At 37.3% G+C, this 24,117-nt stretch overlaps 1 protein-coding gene across 2 annotated transcripts in view; it reads right to left on the reverse strand.

The window, feature by feature from the left end:
- LOC149773073 (heat shock 70 kDa protein 12B-like) overlaps positions 1–24,117 on the reverse strand; it is a 128,555-nt gene that overhangs the window by 78,557 nt on the left and 25,881 nt on the right. The window contains exons 1-2 of one of the 2 annotated variants that reach the window (XM_089946912.1): positions 7,597–7,626; positions 5,002–5,213 (exon numbers count right to left, since the gene is read on the reverse strand). The gene's annotated coding sequence lies outside the window, so the exon portion shown is untranslated. Of the gene's footprint in view, positions 1–5,001; positions 5,214–7,596; positions 7,627–24,117 lie in introns of those variants that run through there. The other variant, XM_089946914.1, reaches the window with a different exon arrangement.

The following is a 24,117-nucleotide window of genomic DNA, read 5'->3' on the forward strand; positions in this document are numbered from 1 at the left end:
TGTGTGTGTGTTTGTGTGTGTGTCTATTGGTCTCTGTTTGTCCGTATAAAACTCACTTTATCCCTATCAGATACACTCTACCTTCCTACCTACAGTAGCGCGTATTCAGGTCAGCCACTTGCAACACTGTTGCCATTTATCCCCTAGTGTTCAGTACAGTGACGTCACTGACGCTGGAAATTTTGAGACTATAAATATCGACTTGGGGATTTCCACATTTTGTAGCTATACATATATAATAGAATTCATAAACAGGAACGTCACTCAAGCTGAGGCTATAAAAAGATAGGGGGATTTTCCAAAGGAAAAACCCACAAGTTGGAGCTATAAATAGATAGTGGGATTTCATAGGAATTTCAGCTGATTATAGATACATAGGTATTTATCCACGATCGTCACAGAAGTTGATTTTGTAAGTAGTTACTAATTTTATCCATTTTATAGTGTGTGTGTGTTTATGTGTGTGTGTGAGTATGTCTGCGCGCGTAAGTTGTGTGTTTCTGTGTGTGTGTGTGTGTGTGTGTGAGTATGTCGGCGCGCGTACGTTGTGTGTGTGTGTGCGTTTGTGTGTATGTGTGTGTGTGTGTGTCTGCGCGCGTACGTTGTGTGTGTGTGTGTGTGTTTGTGTGTGTGTCTATTGGTCTCTGTTTGTCCGTATAAAACTCACTTTATCCCTATCAGATACACTCTACCTTCCTACCTACAGTAGCGCGTATTCAGGTCAGCCACTTGCAACACTGTTGCCATTTATCCCCTAGTGTTCAGTACAGTGACGTCACTGACGCTGGAAATTTTGAGACTATAAATATCGACTTGGGGATTTCCACATTTTGTAGCTATACATATATAATAGAATTCATAAACAGGAACGTCACTCAAGCTGAGGCTATAAAAAGATAGTGGGATTTTCCAAAGGAAAAACCCACAAGTTGGAGCTATAAATAGATAGTGGGATTTCATAGGAATTTCAGCTGATTATAGATACATAGGTATTTATCTACGATAGTCACAGAAGTTGATTTTGTAAGTAGTTACTAATTTTATCCATTTTAGTCTAAACCATTGTAACTTAATTTTCGGGGATATGTTTATTTTCCTTTAAATTCTGGGACAATTTCGTCATTTTAACGTTACTTTTAGTCACATCCATTTTGTCGTTGAGCATTTCCTTGATTATAGCTATTTATAGCATCATTACAATTATGCAAATTTTTGAACACCCCAGCAAGATTTCAGGTCTTGGTAATGCTTTATATATAAATCCCACGCTTGTACTAGTGTATGTATGTTTCTTTCTCTGTTGTGTTTGACCCTCTACCATCATTGTCCCTAGACAATCCCACCATGTTCAATTCCCCTTGACGCTATACAGACCCACCATGTTCAATTTCCATATGTTAAATTCTCTTGAGGCTATATCCCCCAGGGGTTTCCGTAATGTTAAATTCCCCTTGTACGTATATTGACCCACGATTTATTCCCATGTTAAATTCCCTTGTACGTAGAGTGACCCACGATTTTTCGCCATGTTAATTCCCCTTGTACGTAATCTGACCCACGATTTTTCGCCATGTTAAATTTCCATTGTACGTAATCTAACCCAGGGGGGGTCTGTAATGCTAATTCCCATAGTACGTAAAGTGCCCCCATTCACCTGCGCGCGTACGTTGTGTGTGTGTGTGTGTGTGTTTGTGTGTGTGTCTATTGGTCTCTGTTTGTCCGTATAAAACTCACTTTATCCCTATCAGATACACTCTACCTTCCTACCTACAGTAGCGCGTATTCAGGTCAGCCACTTGCAACACTGTTGCCATTTATCCCCTAGTGTTCAGTACAGTGACGTCACTGACGCTGGAAATTTTGAGACTATAAATATCGACTTGGGGATTTCCACATTTTGTAGCTATACATATATAATAGAATTCATAAACAGGAACGTCACTCAAGCTGAGGCTATAAAAAGATAGTGGGATTTTCCAAAGGAAAAACCCACAAGTTGGAGCTATAAATAGATAGTGGAATTTCATAGGAATTTCAGCTGATTATAGATACATAGGTATTTATCCACGATCGTCACAGAAGTTGATTTTGTAAGTAGTTACTAATTTTATCCATTTTATAGTGTGTGTGTGTTTATGTGTGTGTGTGTGAGTATGTCTGCGCGCGTAAGTTGTGTGTTTCTGTGTGTGTGTGTGTGTGTGTGTGTGTGAGTATGTCGGCGCGCGTACGTTGTGTGTGTGTGTGTGTTTGTGTGTATGTGTGTGTGTGTGTCTGCGCGCGTACGTTGTGTGTGTGTGTGTGTGTTTGTGTGTGTGTCTATTGGTCTCTGTTTGTCCGTATAAAACTCACTTTATCCCTATCAGATACACTCTACCTTCCTACCTACAGTAGCGCGTATTCAGGTCAGCCACTTGCAACACTGTTGCCATTTATCCCCTAGTGTTCAGTACAGTGACGTCACTGACGCTGGAAATTTTGAGACTATAAATATCGACTTGGGGATTTCCACATTTTGTAGCTATACATATATAATAGAATTCATAAACAGGAACGTCACTGAAGCTGAGGCTATAAAAAGATAGGGGGATTTTCCAAAGGAAAAACCCACAAGTTGGAGCTATAAATAGATAGTGGGATTTCATAGGAATTTCAGCTGATTATAGATACATAGGTATTTATCCACGATCGTCACAGAAGTTGATTTTGTAAGTAGTTACTAATTTTATCCATTTTATAGTGTGTGTGTGTTTATGTGTGTGTGTGAGTATGTCTGCGCGCGTAAGTTGTGTGTTTCTGTGTGTGTGTGTGTGTGTGTGTGTGAGTATGTCGGCGCGCGTACGTTGTGTGTGTGTGTGTGTTTGTGTGTATGTGTGTGTGTGTGTCTGCGCGCGTACGTTGTGTGTGTGTGTGTGTGTTTGTGTGTGTGTGTCTATTGGTCTCTGTTTGTCCGTATAAAACTCACTTTATCCCTATCAGATACACTCTACCTTCCTACCTACAGTAGCGCGTATTCAGGTCAGCCACTTGCAACACTGTTGCCATTTATCCCCTAGTGTTCAGTACAGTGACGTCACTGACGCTGGAAATTTTGAGACTATAAATATCGACTTGGGGATTTCCACATTTTGTAGCTATACATATATAATAGAATTCATAAACAGGAACGTCACTCAAGCTGAGGCTATAAAAAGATAGTGGGATTTTCCAAAGGAAAAACCCACAAGTTGGAGCTATAAATAGATAGTGGGATTTCATAGGAATTTCAGCTGATTATAGATACATAGGTATTTATCCACGATCGTCACAGAAGTTGATTTTGTAAGTAGTTACTAATTTTATCCATTTTAGTCTAAACCATTGTAACTTAATTTTCGGGGATATGTTTATTTTCCTTTAAATTCTGGGACAATTTCGTCATTTTAACGTTACTTTTAGTCACATCCATTTTGTCGTTGAGCATTTCCTTGATTATAGCTATTTATAGCATCATTACAATTATGCAAATTTTTGAACACCCCAGCAAGATTTCAGGTCTTGGTAATGCTTTATATATAAATCCCACGCTTGTACTAGTGTATGTATGTTTCTTTCTCTGTTGTGTTTGACCCTCTACCATCATTGTCCCTAGACAATCCCACCATGTTCAATTCCCCTTGACGCTATACAGACCCACCATGTTCAATTTCCATATGTTAAATTCTCTTGAGGCTATATCCCCCAGGGGTTTCCGTAATGTTAAATTCCCCTTGTACGTATATTGACCCACGATTTATTCCCATGTTAAATTCCCTTGTACGTAGAGTGACCCACGATTTTTCGCCATGTTAATTCCCCTTGTACGTAATCTGACCCACGATTTTTCGCCATGTTAAATTTCCATTGTACGTAATCTAACCCAGGGGGGGTCTGTAATGCTAATTCCCATTGTACGTAAAGTGCCCCCATTCACTACTCATGCATGATAGGAACCTGTATTCTTCTCTACATAGGTTTCAAACTACCTATATACATACCAGCCATAATGCATACATACATACATGGAGAATAAATACACATAAAGACAAGCTGAGATGGATAGCTGGAATTAGGCAGAAAAATCAGCCCCACAACTGTGATAATATTGACTAACATTTATAGGCTGATATTGCCTATTCATTTAAACTACAAAATTGACAGCTAATTTGTCTGCACATATCGGTGTAAATTTTATACACTTAACGGTATTTCTCGCTGCTGTGGAGCTATCGTAGGCTGAAGGATTCTTTAGCGATATGTACATTATATTTCCGAAGCAAAATCCTTTATTTGTCAACTTGTAAATCCAAGTGGAGCATTCCTCTGTCCTGTTGCTTTTTTGAATTTCGCGCTAGATATAACTGTTACCAAATACTGGTAAAAGTCTAAAGTGTACTCAGGTGTGTTCTGAATAAAAACTGCATTCAGAAAATTCGCATATTTTAATAAAAAGGTGACATCAGACCCACATTCACCTATCAGTATCAACACAGACTGGGAGGTGGGGTGATTTATCGGACTAAGCTGGAGTGAGATCGAGAGATTGTAGCGGTTGCTACTGGTGGTGTGGTATTATGAGGTTGTACCTTCTTACAAGGTGTCCGCTTTATTTGGCTATCGTTAATCCGAGGGTGATCGCCCTCGGTATTGTTGCCCGGATCGAGTAAATTTTAAAATAAAGTGTGAAATTATAGATCGAATAAATAGATATCTGAGCAGATATACAGAACAGATTGACACGAGCCCCCGTACAATGAAAAACAAAACAAAATTAATCAGTTACATAAATAACTGGAATAATACACTACATTAGAAAAATACACTTCTTTTTTAAATAAATCATTCAGCGAATTTCAGACACAAATATATTTATATAAAAGACACAAATATATTTATATAAATAGCCAATCTGTTTTAAATGATAGAATTAGTTCATCATATAATCGAGTGAACGATCGAAGTCATTACCTTGTACAACTTCATTACCTGCTTATTCCAGTCTACTCCAACTTCACTGTGGTGGTTCCTCCAGGTCCTTTCGCTTTTTTTTCTTTTCCGACCTCCCTACTGTCTCGCCTCTTTCGGCCCTCAAACTGTGTGTGGGTAGGAGGATACGTAAGTACGTATATTCTTGGATACGTAGGTACGTAGATACATCAGTGGATACTTCCGTCGATACGTCAGTGGAGCTATTTCCCCTTTCAAAATAAACAGAAACAATCTAAATCTTCTGTCGGTTGTCCTACTGGGAACAGATCATTGCTCCCCTCTCGTTATGTTAGATATCGTTCTATCGGAATTCCAAGAGACCAAAGGCTATCTGGTCAAGCTAAACATAGCAGACCATAAACAAATCTAGTTTCACAAGATAAATGTACTTCCTTATGGCTATTCCATCACACTGATTCCCATTAACATTACACGAAACATAAGTTCCGTTCTCGTTTCAATTACACAAATGAATGAATGACATTCATTAGATGCTTAACTACGTTATTTTCAGTGAATACACACATTCAAGTCTTTATCATACACGAAATCATCTACGATCGGTGAATTCAAACGGATTCTCGTAACTCATATCAACTAAAGTAATGCATGAAATTCATAGATTCCTATAACAACCAAGACGACAAATTCAAACAATTCGTCAAACTTATATAAAGAAGATCGTTGTACGGATTCAGATAGTTGAACTCACAGTTTTACTCATATCGAGAATATTGTTCTACGGATTTAAACAAATAAATTCATGCAAATAGAAGCAATTAAATTCAAGCAAATCATTATACTGGTATCAACGAACTACATGAAATTGACGCAAATATCTTGTGCATTCAAGCTTTATTCGCTTTGTTCGCCAGAATTGTGTCCGTTGACTTTCCAGACATCCGGTCCCTTTGACCAATGTTTTACGAGAGAATTTCTTTCAAATTCACTCTCTTAGTCCCTTAAATATTCACTCTTGCAGGAAAATTGCTGACTGACTAGATTTCTTTCGATGATGGCAATTTAACCCCAAGAGATCTTCGTGTGGGAGCCTTGCCCCTTATTTAGCGTAGCCAATCAGGATTAAATATATTTACCGCCTTTTTATAACTAGGTGCAAAAACTGCGGTCAACATGACTTACAGAATTCCAAACAACAGATCTGAAAAATTTCAAATCTGACAGTTCCTATATAAAATCAAAGGTACCCTTCCCTTTTCAAGTCGTCTAACGGTTAAGATTAAGAATCACTTCTTCTCCTGACACAGACATTAGAAATCATTGCAGTATAGCGATTTAACAAGCGCCTGTCCCTATTAATCTAATTAATTGTTCTCTGGCCCAAATTAATGTGCTCATTATCGATCGACAGAAATTTGCATCCTTATATATATATATATATATATATATATATATATATATATATATATATATATATATATATACATATACACATAACGATAGATGGAAAAGGTAACCGACCTGTCCAACTTATTTACGATGGAACCGTTTTATTCTTTTAAAGCTTTTATTATCAGGAAGAAAGTACACAAGCCTGCAAAAAAGATAAGTTTATTTTTCAAACTACCTCAGTTGAATTTCCTCTGGACAGTTTTTAACATTTAACATTGATTAAATGCAAAGAAAAAGTTATATAAAAAGGGCGTGAAAAATACGTTTTTCTAAAATGATCATTCCCTAAAAATGAACTGAAAATGTATCTCTCATTTAAATGCTTCCTCCGTTTTGAGGCCCGCGCTAGCTCAGTTGGTATAGCATTGGACTATCATTCCAAAGGTCACATGTTTAATACCGCCTCAGGCAAGTCATCGTCGGCTGCCTGAATGTGTCCTTGTGAAGCCACTTGTCTTCCACCTTCTTGGCATGATATAACAAATTATACGTTAAATATCCACTTTAACCAACCAACCAAAAGTACTTCTCTGTTATTGTTTTCATCTAGTTCATCGGGGTTGTTTAATTTTCCGTACTACCCACTAACTTTACAAGACACTGAATGCTAATCTTGCTTAAGAAACATGGAAAATTTTGAATAATTTTCTTGAGACTCTAAAGTAACATCGCTTTGGGTTCTCGGGACATATTAAAAAAACATTCTTCTTTTTCTTTACTTTCTTCTTTTCTTTCCTCATAAGCTGTACTCCAGAGAAGCCCGCAAAATTATTTTCGGGGGTGGGGTGGGGTGGGGTCAAACATGTAGTGGTCAGCTATTAAGTTTTACGGGTGTAGCCCCAATCATGTTTAGAGGTAAAATCGGGGGTGAGGAGAGGGGGCGACCACGATGTAATGGCTCTAATGCTTTCCTACAAGACCTACTTAATACTTATAACTGGAAATGTGTTCGTAAAACATAGCTGTTCCTCAACAGTTACTTAAATGCAAAGCTTACCGGACGTACGAACAAACAAATAGAACATTTTTGCCCCACACGTTTGTAACGGGGAATACAGAAGGCTAAATAATTATTTAGGCAAGGTCCATCACAAAAATCCAATTTGTTTATTAGTGAAACAAGAGTAAATGAATATATTCTAAATTATAATTATTTATAGAACTACATAAATCACTTACCTACAGCACGACCGACAGACTTCCTGTTATGGTTTTCTACTTGTACTTTCATATTCCCTTCCCGTTACAATCATTTAGTCGTAAATTGATTTTTGGTAAATGTTTTGTGCTCAATAGGCACGTTTACTTTGGACGAGCCACGGCAGACACAGGTGCCGGATACAAGTTTTGATACTGAAATGGATTAAAGTCATGCAAGTATCGCGTGTAAAGTAGGTGAAGACAACAGATTCAAGACACATCCAACACACACACACACTCGCACGCATTCACTCACTTAATATTATGCTCATGATTTAGACGCATTTCAGTCTCAAGCTTGCGCCAGGTATGTCTTTTAGGATTATTGGATGTGAGTTGCTTGATAATACGACATACATGACATACATGAGAGGCATCAAATGATAAATCTAAAATTTCAAACATTGTCAAATAAAGTTGTCAGCATTGGCGCCTACACGTAGGCTCAAGGGATGGATAAGTGGACTTAATAGCTGACCACTACATGTTTGCCCACCACCCCCGAAAATAATTCTAAGGGCGTCTCTGGAAACCAGTACTCTAGATTCGTGAACCATTATTTGTTCCCTGTATTTTGTACGACAATCTGTCAAAAGAAGAAAAATAAAGGTACCAAAAGGTATACAGGTTTTGGGACTGTTTTATGAAGAAGAAAAAAATTACAGACTTTTCTGCTTGATATCAACAAAGAAAGTCTAATTGTAAATCAGTTAAAAGGATGATCAAAAAAGAATTCGCGCGTAAATTGATTACGTCGCAGACCCTGCATCTATCTGCCATTACATATTTACTTCTACCAACTGGGACCTAATTTTGTCTGGCATACTGATTATTGCAATCGCAATTGCCTCCATCCTAATAGGTGTTACACACACACACACACACACACACACACACACACACACAAAGCTATGTTACGTCTGTAAAATTATGTTTCATATATGTGAAAAAGTCAAATTTTTCACATATAAAATTACTTTCCTCACCTGTGATAAAGTATGTCCACATATGTTAAACAAAAAACGGATAAATAATAAAACGGCTTGCACCTCACATGTGTGGAACATTTTTCACTCTCACGGAAACTAGGTTAAACAATGATAATCGACGTCTGTCTTTTCCTTTTTGCATTTAATATTAAAGGGAATTTTATTGTGTTGTTTATCAAGTATAACACATATTTATCATTCCTTCCCACCACCACCCCACATTAGTGTGTTTTGATCCACAATCTGTACACTTGTAAGATAATATTTCAGATGCAATTTAAGCAGCAACTAGCCAGGTAAAGCTGTTACGCTGGTGTATGAAAACCACAGCCCTAATGAACAAGCTACGTAATGTTGATTGTTGTATATTTTAAGAAAAAAAGAAAGATAAAAGAGAAAATAATAGCGAGAACAATATTTATAGTTAAATTATATTGATTTATTTGTCTATTTAGCATTCTTCACTAGTATTTTTAGTACTTTTTATAGTAGTAATAACTGTATGTATCAACACGCATAGGGGTGATACTGTAATGATCCAAACAACTCTTACAACAGTAATGATTCTACGACCATTTCCAGTATTTTTTAAAAACTAAAATAAATTTTTGCGTAAGTTTCAATATTGTTTAGATTTCGGAGTTCTTTTGTTTGTCAGAAAACAATGAAGAGGTGTACTCAGCTGTAGGTGAAGGATAGCACTGTTTTCCTAATTTAACTACGCATGTATGGGCTTATAGCTTATACAAGAACTGTAACAGCATAAACACAAGGGGGAGGAACTCACCGATCTTTTAAGCACATAACAAGAATGCACAAATAATATAATTTTCAATTAGAAAAACAAAGTCAGGCATATGTGAATAAAAATTAATGAATTTTATTAGGAACTTGATAAAAAGTTTCATACTGAAATTTTTACAACAACTCTAATGAATGTTTAATAACGCTAAAATTAGATCAAAATATTATGAACGCTTCAAAAGCCCAAATAGAGTTTCCTCATAATATGTTAACTGAGGTAAAGTTATTACGGACGACGACCATCGCATAAGCTCGTATATTTACGACGCTCTACTGGTATTGAAACCAAATTGATTTTGGGAAATCTCTCAACGAGAGATTTAGTAAGGTAATGCAATAAAGAATAACCAAAGTTATGCTAATATGAAAGTAAATCCAACATACGAATCTTTAATCATTATGTAGGAGAAATACCGTTTATATTTTCATTATCTATTCGTGTTATCACAGATAAGTAAAATCACAGGTGCTCGACGCGAGCTTAAAGTTGAGCACAAAAAAAAAAATCAGAACTAAAAAAGCATAGTGACTTCCTCTATCATACTATATAAGAGACTGTAAGTAACTTCCAAATACTTGGTTCCACCCATGACCTTATTTCCTTGTTCTATTTCCGTCTTTAAAGGCACACGACTGTACTATATGGTTTATTTTACTCCTGTGATATTTTTCTATTCATCAAGCCATACTGATGTTTCTGCGTTGCACCAAACTGAGGTTACGGGTTCCGAAACTTGATTTTCGCAAATTTTCCTGCAGAGTGTAATTTTAAGCTCGAAATAAATAACATAACTCAGCTTTATCACTTTAATCTCACAGTTCATGCTTAATTTTAATTAATTTCTTTTGTCTCACAGAGAGACTCCAAAATCAATTGGTTTCAATACCAGTAGAGCGTCGTATAATATACGAGCTTATGCGATGGTCGTTGTCCGTAGGTTTTACCTACAGAGACATTTCTTATAAAAATATTAAATTTGGTTCTTTAAAGCGATTGTAAGTTATCTATTAAAATTTAATATTCAATTTGTTGTCTATAAAAGTTGTTGATTAGATTCCTATTTTATATACTTTTTTAGATTTTGCGATAAATTCAAATAATTAATTAGTAGTGTTCGTTGCACAAAAAGTTAAATATTAATATATTTAGTAGTATTTTATTCAGTCTTTTACTATCTTAGTGGGTTATCTCCCCTGTAATTCTGCAGTTATTTTTCTTGACAACTGGAAATCTCTTTGCAAGATGAATTGACACTCGTAAGGTCTCAACGGATAGTTTCGTATTTTGACACTTCCCTAATTTTAAGGTAGAAGTCATGAACTTAATTATCATAAGCCTAGCATTTATAAATTCACAGAGAAGCTAAATATGAAATGTGCTTTAGATTTACTTTGAGTTATGCTTGAAAATTGGTTGGCTTGTTTGGTGTCTGCCTGTCACAATCAGACTAGCACTAGAGATCAGATGCGTAACTTTGGCTGCAAATGAACAGCCAAATTGGTTTACGTATTTACGTATGTCTGCTACAGAGGTAAATATCTAAAAATCAAAATGGTTGAGGGGTGATGAAAAGTATGCTAATTTGTTACAGTACTAGTGATAAGGCACTTACTGATTCTTTTATCTGCCTTGTCGCAGGAAAATATTCAAAATAGCTCTTTGCTGTCAAAAATGAATGTAAAAACGATGGGTTGGTGGCAGTGTTGGTTCAGTATAAAAGCCACCAGTTGTATAACGAATTAACCTGATTGCCGCAGTCAAAATCTCACATGCATGCTTTCAACAAAATTCATTAGTTTGTTTTATTTGTATCTTCAGTGTAAAATTATTCTCATTTTTCTGCAATAGGTCATTGCCGGATGAAAATTCACCAGATAAACTGTCCAGTGAGGCCTAATGTTGATCTGTATCTATTGAAGAGCCCCAAAGGTTAGAGGTGATTCGGAGTTATGGCTGTCTCCGTTAGAAGGAATTTCAACAGATAAATAATTAAGATCTGCAAATAATTAAGATCTTAGGTATGTTATGTAAAAGTACATGTCTCTTGTAAACTGAGATCGAAAAGGATCTTGCAGTTTCAGATTACAATGTTTAATACAGTTATGTACTCGCTTATAAAGAAATCGAACTACAAACAACAAACATCCTGATCTGCCGTAGCATAACGCGCGCGCAGAAAAGGGTCTATGCTGCTTCTTCTACTGATTTCTTCTTACAAACTGCACAGATCCAGATCTGCCGACGCGTTATGCGGTGGCAGATCTGGGTATGTGGAGTTCACAGTCTGATTCGTCTCATAGGCAAGCATAGAATGTATCAAAAAGGACTCGAGTTAAATTTTGTATGAAACTGTTTTTTTTACTGTATTCGCCACTAGTTTTCGCGCTTATAATTAGATCCGTTTTGAATGTATGTGCTATGAATGAAGTTCTGTTCAATGATATGTCTCGCCCTTTTCAGTTGTACAGTATATAATCCAAAAACTTGGCATAGCAAGTTTAGAAAGAAATGTAGATCATTTATACATCTATAGCTGTTAATATATCGGAATGGAGAGAGAGAGAGAGAGAGAGAGAGAGAGAGAGAGAGTAAGCGTTTATGCCAAAAAACATTTATTCGGTGTCCACGATCCCTTTACACGGCACATTATTTTTATTGTATATTGCTCTCAAACAAAGGATCAGAACTACTTTGCGCCTAAGAAAATGTATTATTTATTGTACATTCCAACTGCTTTATGCCATTCGCAATAATAGTCAATATTTTTTGTTACCACGGAATATAACGCGACAGCATTAAAGTATACTCTATCATAAGGAACGCCAGTAATGTCTTTCGTTGCTGACTTTTTATATATACAGTGCTTATTTCATTATACTTGGAGGATATTCCATTATGTGATGCATATATCATTATATGTGGTGCGTATTTGGATATAGGTTGTGCATATCTCATTATACGTGGTGATTATTTCATTATACGTGGTGTATATCCCGTTCTGCGTGATGCCTATTTCATTATTCATTTACGTTGTGGATTTTCCATTACACTTGGTGCATATTTCATTATACATAGTGCATATCCCATCATGAGTGGTGCATATTCTATTATACTTGCACTAATTCCATATTACGTGGTGCTTATTTCATTATTTGTGGCGTGTTTTCCATTATACGCGGTGCATTTTACACTACACGTGGTGCATATTACGTTCTACGTGGTACATATTCCAATATACGTGATACATTACACTTTACATGTAAAGCTTTTCTACATTATACTATTTGAGTAATATTATTTCCGATAATCCTACGGACATTACCGAGAACTAACGAAGATGGACTGATTTCATGCTACAAATGTTTAGCAATGCAAATTCAGAGTTTCCATGAACAAAATGAAAACGATACACTTTTCGAGTCGTTGTTTGATGTAGACTCGGCTAGGAAGCGAGTTAACACAATTGTAGACCGGGTCCGATTGAAGGAGCAAGTTAAACATCTGAAGACCGCCAGCGAAGACACGAGTGATCTACCATCTGCGTCTGAGCAGTCTACCATCTGCGTCTGAGAAGTCTACCATCTGCGTCAAGCAAACTTCTGAGCAAATAAGATTCCCGATATTCGCCATAAAATGAAGACGTTCGCCTAGGGTATATCATTATTTTCTTTAAATATTTCATTTGTATTAAACCATGGATTTAATTGTGTACCGTGTGGCGAAATATACAGATTGTTAACGTATAACAAGACGAGTCGAAGTCCAGATTATTTTACTGATTACACCCCTTGTGTTTGCCCAATAAGGTTTTACTAACCTGTACACAACTGAATTCATGCTATGGTCTAGATCTGTAGTCAATTTCTGAGAAAATAAACCATATTCCGTTCGATTTCATGCAGGTGTATCTCGACGAAAGGTCATTCAGGTGTGCCGGACCGGCTAGAAAGAGACTACCCCATGCCGACACCAAATGGTGTCGGCGAATTCCAACTTTTCGATAGGGAATAGACTCTGACCCTACACCCCAACATTCAAAATATCGAAAATAGGGTGGCAAGGGTCAGAGGAAACTCGGACTATCTTATATATACATCATAATTTGCTAAAATGAATGGTAAACGTTCTTAAAAGTTACATGTTTGCTTTGCTTTGCTAAGAAAATTACTTATATTCCCTAGGTGACCGTCTTCACTTACGATCAATATCAGGAATCAAATTTGCTTAATAGAACTTTACCTGAAGCAGACATTACATTTTGGTCGATGAAATGCTGAACAAGTGTTCCTATCAAAATCGAAGTGAGCTCACATATCAACTTTTCAAACATTTTTCATATAGTGTAAGGGTTAGCTCATTAAATCCTGGACATTTTTGTCTTTTTCGCCTAAAATGTGAGTAGGAAACACATTTTGGGGGCTGCTTCTGAATATATCAAAATAAATATATTTCCGTTTAGCCTGAAGCCTAATTGTGTTAGAAACATTGTTTTTCATTGGTTATTTCGCTCGCGTATGTGCAGAGTGGTAAACACTTACTGGAACTATCATCTTCGTCTCCTGGCCACTTTGTACTTGAAATCCCCAACTTATTATAAAGGTTAACCTGCTATTTTGTAATGAGAGTAGATTTTTTGGTATCCTTATAGAACTATATCTGTTTACTTTTCTGTAATACCATCAATTTTGGTGTATCTTACAGTGTATCCCCTAGGGGTGCAAGACTGAGAGTCAAACATCTCCTTGGTGTCAAAACTGGAGGTCAGACTGAGTAAAAAACAAACTTTGGTATCAAACCCAGAGGTCCAATTAAAAATTTGGGGGGTCTCTGAAGCGCAGATTAGGGTACAGGGAAACACTGAAATCTTAAATGACCTTGACACTACAGAGCTCGGAAGTACGGTACTACCTCCTGGAGCACAAATGTGGCGCCAGGGGTTAATGAGTTAACTTTGAGTGCACTCGGTGACATCCGTAAGAGATATGGAAAGTATCATATTACTGAAATAGTATAATGCAAAATGCACTACTTATAAACTTGAACGGATCATGTATAGAATGGAATATATACCACGTATAATGGAATATGCGTCGCGTATAATGGTAGTAGTTGTTGTTATTGTTGTTTGTTGTTGTTGTAGGGTTTAACGCCATTTTTAGCACAAGATAGGCTATACATGGCGGCCAGTATAAATGGTGGAGGAAGAACCCGGGAAAACCCCAGAAAGAACCACCAACCCACGAGAAGCTACCGGCAAGCTTTCTGACATAGGCCGAACCCGCGACTCGAACCCACGCAGACAGAGGTGAGATGGCAGTGATCCGTAACGGTGAGCGCTTTAGACCACTCGGCTACTCGGGGCCCCAGCGTATAATGGAATATGCATCGCGAATAATGACATAAACACCACGTATAATGAAATATTTACCACGTATAACGGAATATCCACTACGTAAAATGAAATACGCAGCACAAATAAGGAAAATACACTACGTATAATGGATAACGTAATAACATCACGTATAACGTAATGTACACCACGTATAATGACTTTCTCTTCAGCTGGTGTTTGTTTTGTTTTGTTTTTGGTAGATTCGTCAAATTAAGTCGTTTATGTCTCCCCATGAACTAACTTTTTAGTTATTTAGTTTCTAGCTCTCTGATATCACAGTAACCATATTTGTGTAAAAATATTTACACACACACACACACACACGCACACACACACACACACGCACGCACACAAACACCAAAAGTGGTCGGAATATGACCCACTGACGATAATGGCAAGGATTATCCAATTCCAGTCTGATTAAAAGATTATCTCCACTATCCTACGCAGAATGGTTGGAATACGACCCATTACCCTAGTGGACATTTAAAATGAAACGTTTTAAGTAGAACTACAAATTAACAGTAAAAAGAAGCTGATAGCAGGCAAGTCAGTTGTTGTTCTTGTTGTTGTAGGGTTTAACACCATTTTCTGCACATGATAGGCTATACATGGCGGCCAGTATTAATGGTGGAGGAAGAACCCGGGAAAACCCCGGAAAGAACCACCAACCCACGAGAAGCTACCGGCAAGCTTTCTGACATACCCACATTGACCGAATCCGAGACTCGAACTCACGCAGAAATAGGTGAGGTGGTAGTGATCCGTAACGGTGAGCGCTCTAGGCCACTCGGGGCCCCCGGCAAATTAGTAATTGACATACACTGGTTGCATACACTTCCTTTTAACTAGACACTTAAATATATACTTCTGCAGGATCCTCTGTGTGTGTGTCGTAATACACCAAACCAAACCATATGATCGTAAATACAGCCTGATCCAGGTGATGTGACTTCAAAGGCAGGTGACACCTATGTCAGTTTGCAGTCGTGGATATCAAGCACACCGCATGCAATATTTTAGAGACAGCAAATCTGTCTCAAGAGTAATTTACCTATACTTCTTTCTATTAACTCTTCAAGTTTATCACTTTCAGTGTGAAAAATCAGGATTTGACTATGTTCACAAAGAAATTTAATAAGATTAGATTATTGTAGATTTATTGACAAAAGAAATTACCAGGTACACTCACGATTTACATGAGATTGACGCAAATACCTTGTGATTTCAAGCTTTGTTCGCTTCTATAGCCAGAATTGTGTCCGTTGACTCTCCAGACATCCGGTCCCTTTGACAAATGTTTTAGGAGAGAATTTCTCCCAAATTTAATCTCGGAGTCCCTTATATTTTCACTCTTGCAGGAAAAGTGCAGACTGACTAGATTTCTTTCGATGAAGGCAATCAATTTAAACCCAAGAAATTTCGTGTGGGAACCACGCTCCTTTTTAGCGTAACAAATCAGGACTAAATATATATACCGCCTTTTATATAAGGGCGCAAACATTGCGGTCAGCCTGACTTCTAGATTTCCAAACCTGATTCTGGAAAAGAAAAAAAATCAGCTCTGACAGTTCCGATATAAAATCGAAGTTAACCTTTTCCTTCCAGTTTGTCTCACGGTTAAATAAACGAAGGATTAATTAAGAATCACTTCCTCTCCATAGTCAGTTATTAGAAATCATTGCAATATAGCGATTTAACAAGAACCTGTCCCCATAAATCTAATTAATTGTTTTCTGGCACAAGTTAATGTGCTCTTCAAAGATCGACAGAAATTTGCATCCTTACAATGATAATTGACCACAATTTGACACTGTTGAGTCTGGGCAGACGTGACACTCTTTTCAAGAGCAATTCAGGTGTAGTGCAAAAATGGTGATTTTTTATCATTAAGTTAATTTTGAGACTGTGAATTTGTGCTACGTCACATACCATCAAACTGAACATGAATTTAAGTGTACTAAGGAGCATCCTTGCATCGCAAATTGCTTTTAAAATATAAAGATGATTATTTTCGTTTGGTATTTTCTTAGATCAGGTGTGGGAATTTGTTTTATTTTCAAAAATCCGGCCGCCAAATATCTCAAAGAAATATCATTGCTCTAATTTGTAGAAAGAACCAATTGACTATATCCTTTTATTCACTAAAGTTTTATTTTTTCTTATGGTTTCAAAAAATATCCAATTAAAAGAAAATAATAACTGACAAAAATATATTGTTTTTCTTTGTTTTTTGGAGACATGTTCGATCAGGATTTATGCTATCTGCATTAAATATGTTATTTTTCGTTGTTTCTTGGAGACGTGTTCGATCAGGGTTTATGCTATCTGCATTAGATATATTGAGAATATTTGCTAACAGATCTTCTTGAAGAAAATACGTTGTTTAGGAAAAGAGTAGACTTTTTCAGCGTTAATTCACTTTTTTGTGAAAGTTTCATAAGTTAAACACCCTTAAATTAGTGATTGGAATGGTCAGATGTAGTCCAGGTTTCGTAGAAGCAAAGCGTGCGGTCAGCTTTTTGTATGACGTCAGTTGGGAAAATAATGTTATCTCATTTAGAAATAGAGATAGTTGATATTATTAAGCTAAATATAATGGCCAATTAGATTCATCAGTATAGTAGGGTTGTTGTGAACGGAGTTGACCGTCAGTCTACCTTGTCGTTATGCGGCATGGCTATTGACCGTTCGATGACCTAGGCTTTGTGGGCTTGATAGCAGACACTAGACATTGATAGCGAATACCATGTTGTAAGCAGTGGATGCATTTGAAAAACCCGATGCAGTAAGGTCAGATTACAGACGGAGTATATGTAGGTAGTAGACAGCGTTCAGGTAAAATTAACCACTAATGGGTATTCCAATCATTGATTTCACTGGATTAGATGTCGAAGAGGGCGAACCACTTGGAGATAAGGAACGTTCCCTATTCAAAAAAGTGGTATCACAAATAGAGGAAGCGTTTAGAACTGTTGGATTTTGTTACTTGAAAAACCATAGGATTCCCTCTGCACTGGTCTAGGGTTGCTGGCTTAAGGCTTAGCATTGAGCTGATGCCAGAATGTTGCGATATCAGCTTTTGGTGAAGATGGCGTTTTGAGAGAAGCGAGAGAACCACACCAGGAGCAGTTTGCCAGAACACGGATTGTGACTGGTAGTCCGAGTTTTCTCTGACCCTTGCCACCCCATTTGGATATTTATGTTGGGGTGTAGGGTCAGAGCGCATTCCCTATCGAAAAGTTGGAATTTGCCGACACCATTTGGTGTCGGCATGGGGTAGCCACTTTCTAGCCGACCCAGCACACTTGAACGACCTTTCATCGAGCTCTACCTGCATGAAATCGATAGGAATATGATTTATTTTCTCAGAAATTGCGATCATAGCATTCGTTATGTCTTTAATCCGCTGATAGACGAGAAGAAAGTACATCGTTGCTAACATTTGACCTCGATCTGGCCATTTGTATTCCTAGTCACGTGACTACACAGCTCTCGTAACCTACATCTCAATGACATCAGAGGTCATACAGTCACGTGATATCAACAACAGACCATTTCTAGAGTTGCTGTAGGAAAACAAATCGAACATATAAATAAAAGTCATGTAATTTTTATAGAAAAATGAAAAAACAAACTTCTCAAAATATTAATTGTGAAAACAATGACGGAAATGTTGCAAAAATTTGAAGAAAACCAGATTCACTACGAAGAGCACGTGTCACTTTGGTAGTCACGTGACACGAACAAAAATATCGCTGACACGTGCTCGGTACTTCTTGAAAATGGTTTTCTCCACCCTGCTGCGATACCGACATGTTTCTGTTCGTTGTTCTCAGAAAAAATATGTTGAGAATTAAGTGTGCATTATATTTATTTACAAACATTAAGTGACTTCTATATAATGTGTCCAAATTCTATGAACGACAACTTGGGAAATTGGTATATTCTTGATATCACGTGACTATATGACGTCTTATGTCATTGACATGTAGGTTCCGAGAGTTGTATAGTCATGTGACTCTGAATGCAAATGACCAGATGCAGGTAAAATTTCAGCAACGACGTACTTTCTTCTCGTCTGTCAGCGGATTAAAGACATGACGAATACTATGCTCACGATTTTTGAGAAAATAAATCATATTCCTATCGATTTCATGCAGGTGTATCTCGATAAAAGGTCGTTCAAGTGTGCTGGGTCGGCTAGAAAGCGGCTACCCCATGCCGACATCAAATTCCAACTTTTCGATAGGGAATGCGCTCTGACCCTACACCCCAACATAAATGTCAAAATGGGGTGGCACATCCACGATCCCTTTACACGGCACATTATTTTTATTGTATATTGCTCTCAAACAAAGGATCAGAACTACTTTGCGCCTAAGAAAATGTATTATTTATTGTACATTCCAACTGCTTTATGCCATTCGCAATAATAGTCAATATTTTTTGTTACCACGGAATATAACGCGACAGCATTAAGGTATACTCTATCATAAGGAACGCCAGTAATGTCTTTCGTTGCTGACTTTTTATATATACAGTACTTATTTCATTATACTTGGAGGATATTCCATTATGTGATGCATATTTCATTATATGTGGTGCATATTTGGATATAGGTGGTGCATATCTCATTATACGTGGTGATTATTTCATTATACGTGGTGTATATCCCGTTCTGCGTGATGCCTATTTCATTATTCATTTACGTTGTGGATTTTCCATTACACTTGGTGCATATTTCATTATATATAGTGCATATCCCATCATGAGTGGTGCATATTCTATTATACTTGCACTAATTCCATATTACGTGGTGCTTATTTCATTATTTGTGGCGTGTTTTCTATTATACGCGGTGCATTTTACACTACACGTGGTGCATATTACGTTCTACGTGGTACATATTCCAATATACGTGATACATTATACTTTATATGTAAAGCTTTTCTACATTATACTATTTGAGTAATATTATTTCCGATAATCCTACGGACATTACCGAGAACTAACGAAGATGGACTGATTTCATGCTACAAATGTTTAGCAATGCAATTTCATTGTTTCCATGAACAAAATGAAAACGATAAAATTTTCGAGTCGTTGTTTGATGTAGACTCGCCTAGGATGCGAGTTAACACAATTGTAGACCGGGTCCGATTGAAGGAGCAAATTAAACATCTGAAGACCGCCAGCGAAGACACGAGTGATCTACCATCTGCGTCTGAGCAGTCTACCATCTGCGTCTGAGAAGTCTACCATCTGCGTCAAGCAAACTTCTGAGCAAATAAGATTCCCGATATTCGCCATAAAATGAAGACGTTCGCCTAGGGTATGTCATTATTTTCTTTAAATATTTCATTTGTATTAAACCATGGATTTAATTGTGTACCGTGTGGCGAAATATACAGGTTGTTAACGTATAACTAGACGAGCCGAAGTCCAGATTATTTTACTGATTACACCCCTTGTGTTTGCCCAATAAGGTTTTACTAACCTGTACACAACTAAATTCATGCTATGGTCTAGATTTTTGTCAATTTCTGAGAAAATAAACCATATTCCGTTCGATTTCATGCAGGTGTATCTCGACGAAAGGTCATTCAGATGTGCCGGACCGGCTAGAAAGAGGCTACCCCCATGTCGACACCAAATGGTGTCGGCGAATTCCAACTTTTCGATAGGGAATAGACTCTGACCCTACACCCCAACATAAATGTCAAAATATCGAAAATAGGGTGGCAAGGGTCAGAGGAAACTCGGACTATCTTATATACACATCATAATTTGCTAAAATGAATGGTAAACGTTCTTAAAAGTTACATGTTTTTTTGCTTTGCTAAGAAAATTACTTATATTCCCTAGGTGACCGTCTTCACTCACGATCAATATCAGGAATCAAATTTGCTTAATAGAACTTTACCTGAAGCAGACATTACATTTTGGTCGATGAAATGCTGAACAAGTGTTCCTATCAAAATCGAAGTGAGCTCACATATCAACTTTTCAAACATTTTTCATATAGTGTAAGGGTTAGCTCATTAAATCCTGGACATTTTTGTCTTTTTCGCCTAAAATGTGAGTAGGAAACACATTTTGGGGGCTGCTTCTGAATATATCAAAATAAATATATTTCCGTTTAGCCTGAAGCCTAATTGTGTTAGAAACATTGTTTTTCATTGGTTATTTCGCTCGCGTATGTGCAGAGTGGTAAACACTTACTGGAACTATCATCTTCGTCTCCTGGCCACTTTGTACTTGAAATCCCCAACTTATTATAAAGGTTAACCTGCTATTTTGTAATGAGAGTAGATTTTTTGGTATCCTTATAGAACTATATCTGTTTACTTTTCTGTAATACCATCAATTTTGGTGTATCTTACAGTGTATCCCCTAGGGGTGCAAGACTGAGAGTCAAACATCTCCTTGGTGTCAAAACTGGAGGTCAGACTGAGTAAAAAACAAACTTTGGTATCAAACCCAGAGGTCCAATTAAAAATTTGGGGGGTCTCTGAAGCGCAGATTAGGGTACAGGGAAACACTGAAATCTTAAATGACCTTGACACTACAGAGCTCGGAAGTACGGTACTACCTCCTGGAGCACAAATGTGGCGCCAGGGGTTAATGAGTTAACTTTGAGTGCACTCGGTGACATCCGTAAGAGATATGGAAAGTATCATATTACTGAAATAGTATAATGCAAAATGCACTACTTATAAACTTGAACGGATCATGTATAGAATGGAATATATACCACGTATAATGGAATATGCGTCGCGTATAATGGTAGTAGTTGTTGTTATTGTTGTTTGTTGTTGTTGTAGGGTTTAACGCCATTTTTAGCACAAGATAGGCTATACATGGCGGCCAGTATAAATGGTGGAGGAAGAACCCGGGAAAACCCCAGAAAGAACCACCAACCCACGAGAAGCTACCGGCAAGCTTTCTGACATAGGCCGAACCCGCGACTCGAACCCACGCAGACAGAGGTGAGATGGCAGTGATCCGTAACGGTGAGCGCTTTAGACCACTCGGCTACTCGGGGCCCCAGCGTATAATGGAATATGCATCGCGAATAATGACATAAACACCACGTATAATGAAATATTTACCACGTATAACGGAATATCCACTACGTAAAATGAAATACGCAGCACAAATAAGGAAAATACACTACGTATAATGGATAACGTAATAACATCACGTATAACGTAATGTACACCACGTATAATGACTTTCTCTTCAGCTGGTGTTTGTTTTGTTTTGTTTTTGGTAGATTCGTCAAATTAAGTCGTTTATGTCTCCCCATGAACTAACTTTTTAGTTATTTAGTTTCTAGCTCTCTGATATCACAGTAACCATATTTGTGTAAAAATATTTACACACACACACACACACACGCACACACACACACACACGCACGCACACAAACACCAAAAGTGGTCGGAATATGACCCACTGACGATAATGGCAAGGATTATCCAATTCCAGTCTGATTAAAAGATTATCTCCACTATCCTACGCAGAATGGTTGGAATACGACCCATTACCCTAGTGGACATTTAAAATGAAACGTTTTAAGTAGAACTACAAATTAACAGTAAAAAGAAGCTGATAGCAGGCAAGTCAGTTGTTGTTCTTGTTGTTGTAGGGTTTAACACCATTTTCTGCACATGATAGGCTATACATGGCGGCCAGTATTAATGGTGGAGGAAGAACCCGGGAAAACCCCGGAAAGAACCACCAACCCACGAGAAGCTACCGGCAAGCTTTCTGACATACCCACATTGACCGAATCCGAGACTCGAACTCACGCAGAAATAGGTGAGGTGGTAGTGATCCGTAACGGTGAGCGCTCTAGGCCACTCGGGGCCCCCGGCAAATTAGTAATTGACATACACTGGTTGCATACACTTCCTTTTAACTAGACACTTAAATATATACTTCTGCAGGATCCTCTGTGTGTGTGTCGTAATACACCAAACCAAACCATATGATCGTAAATACAGCCTGATCCAGGTGATGTGACTTCAAAGGCAGGTGACACCTATGTCAGTTTGCAGTCGTGGATATCAAGCACACCGCATGCAATATTTTAGAGACAGCAAATCTGTCTCAAGAGTAATTTACCTATACTTCTTTCTATTAACTCTTCAAGTTTATCACTTTCAGTGTGAAAAATCAGGATTTGACTATGTTCACAAAGAAATTTAATAAGATTAGATTATTGTAGATTTATTGACAAAAGAAATTACCAGGTACACTCACGATTTACATGAGATTGACGCAAATACCTTGTGATTTCAAGCTTTGTTCGCTTCTATAGCCAGAATTGTGTCCGTTGACTCTCCAGACATCCGGTCCCTTTGACAAATGTTTTAGGAGAGAATTTCTCCCAAATTTAATCTCGGAGTCCCTTATATTTTCACTCTTGCAGGAAAAGTGCAGACTGACTAGATTTCTTTCGATGAAGGCAATCAATTTAAACCCAAGAAATTTCGTGTGGGAACCACGCTCCTTTTTAGCGTAACAAATCAGGACTAAATATATATACCGCCTTTTATATAAGGGCGCAAACATTGCGGTCAGCCTGACTTCTAGATTTCCAAACCTGATTCTGGAAAAGAAAAAAAATCAGCTCTGACAGTTCCGATATAAAATCGAAGTTAACCTTTTCCTTCCAGTTTGTCTCACGGTTAAATAAACGAAGGATTAATTAAGAATCACTTCCTCTCCATAGTCAGTTATTAGAAATCATTGCAATATAGCGATTTAACAAGAACCTGTCCCCATAAATCTAATTAATTGTTTTCTGGCACAAGTTAATGTGCTCTTCAAAGATCGACAGAAATTTGCATCCTTACAATGATAATTGACCACAATTTGACACTGTTGAGTCTGGGCAGACGTGACACTCTTTTCAAGAGCAATTCAGGTGTAGTGCAAAAATGGTGATTTTTTATCATTAAGTTAATTTTGAGACTGTGAATTTGTGCTACGTCACATACCATCAAACTGAACATGAATTTAAGTGTACTAAGGAGCATCCTTGCATCGCAAATTGCTTTTAAAATATAAAGATGATTATTTTCGTTTGGTATTTTCTTAGATCAGGTGTGGGAATTTGTTTTATTTTCAAAAATCCGGCCGCCAAATATCTCAAAGAAATATCATTGCTCTAATTTGTAGAAAGAACCAATTGACTATATCCTTTTATTCACTAAAGTTTTATTTTTTCTTATGGTTTCAAAAAATATCCAATTAAAAGAAAATAATAACTGACAAAAATATATTGTTTTTCTTTGTTTTTT

The sequence above is a fragment of the Sinohyriopsis cumingii genome, unplaced genomic scaffold (assembly GCF_028554795.1).
Source record: "Sinohyriopsis cumingii isolate HCF-2022 unplaced genomic scaffold, ASM2855479v2 utg000913l, whole genome shotgun sequence".
Classification (NCBI taxonomy): Eukaryota; Metazoa; Mollusca; class Bivalvia; order Unionida; family Unionidae; genus Sinohyriopsis; species Sinohyriopsis cumingii.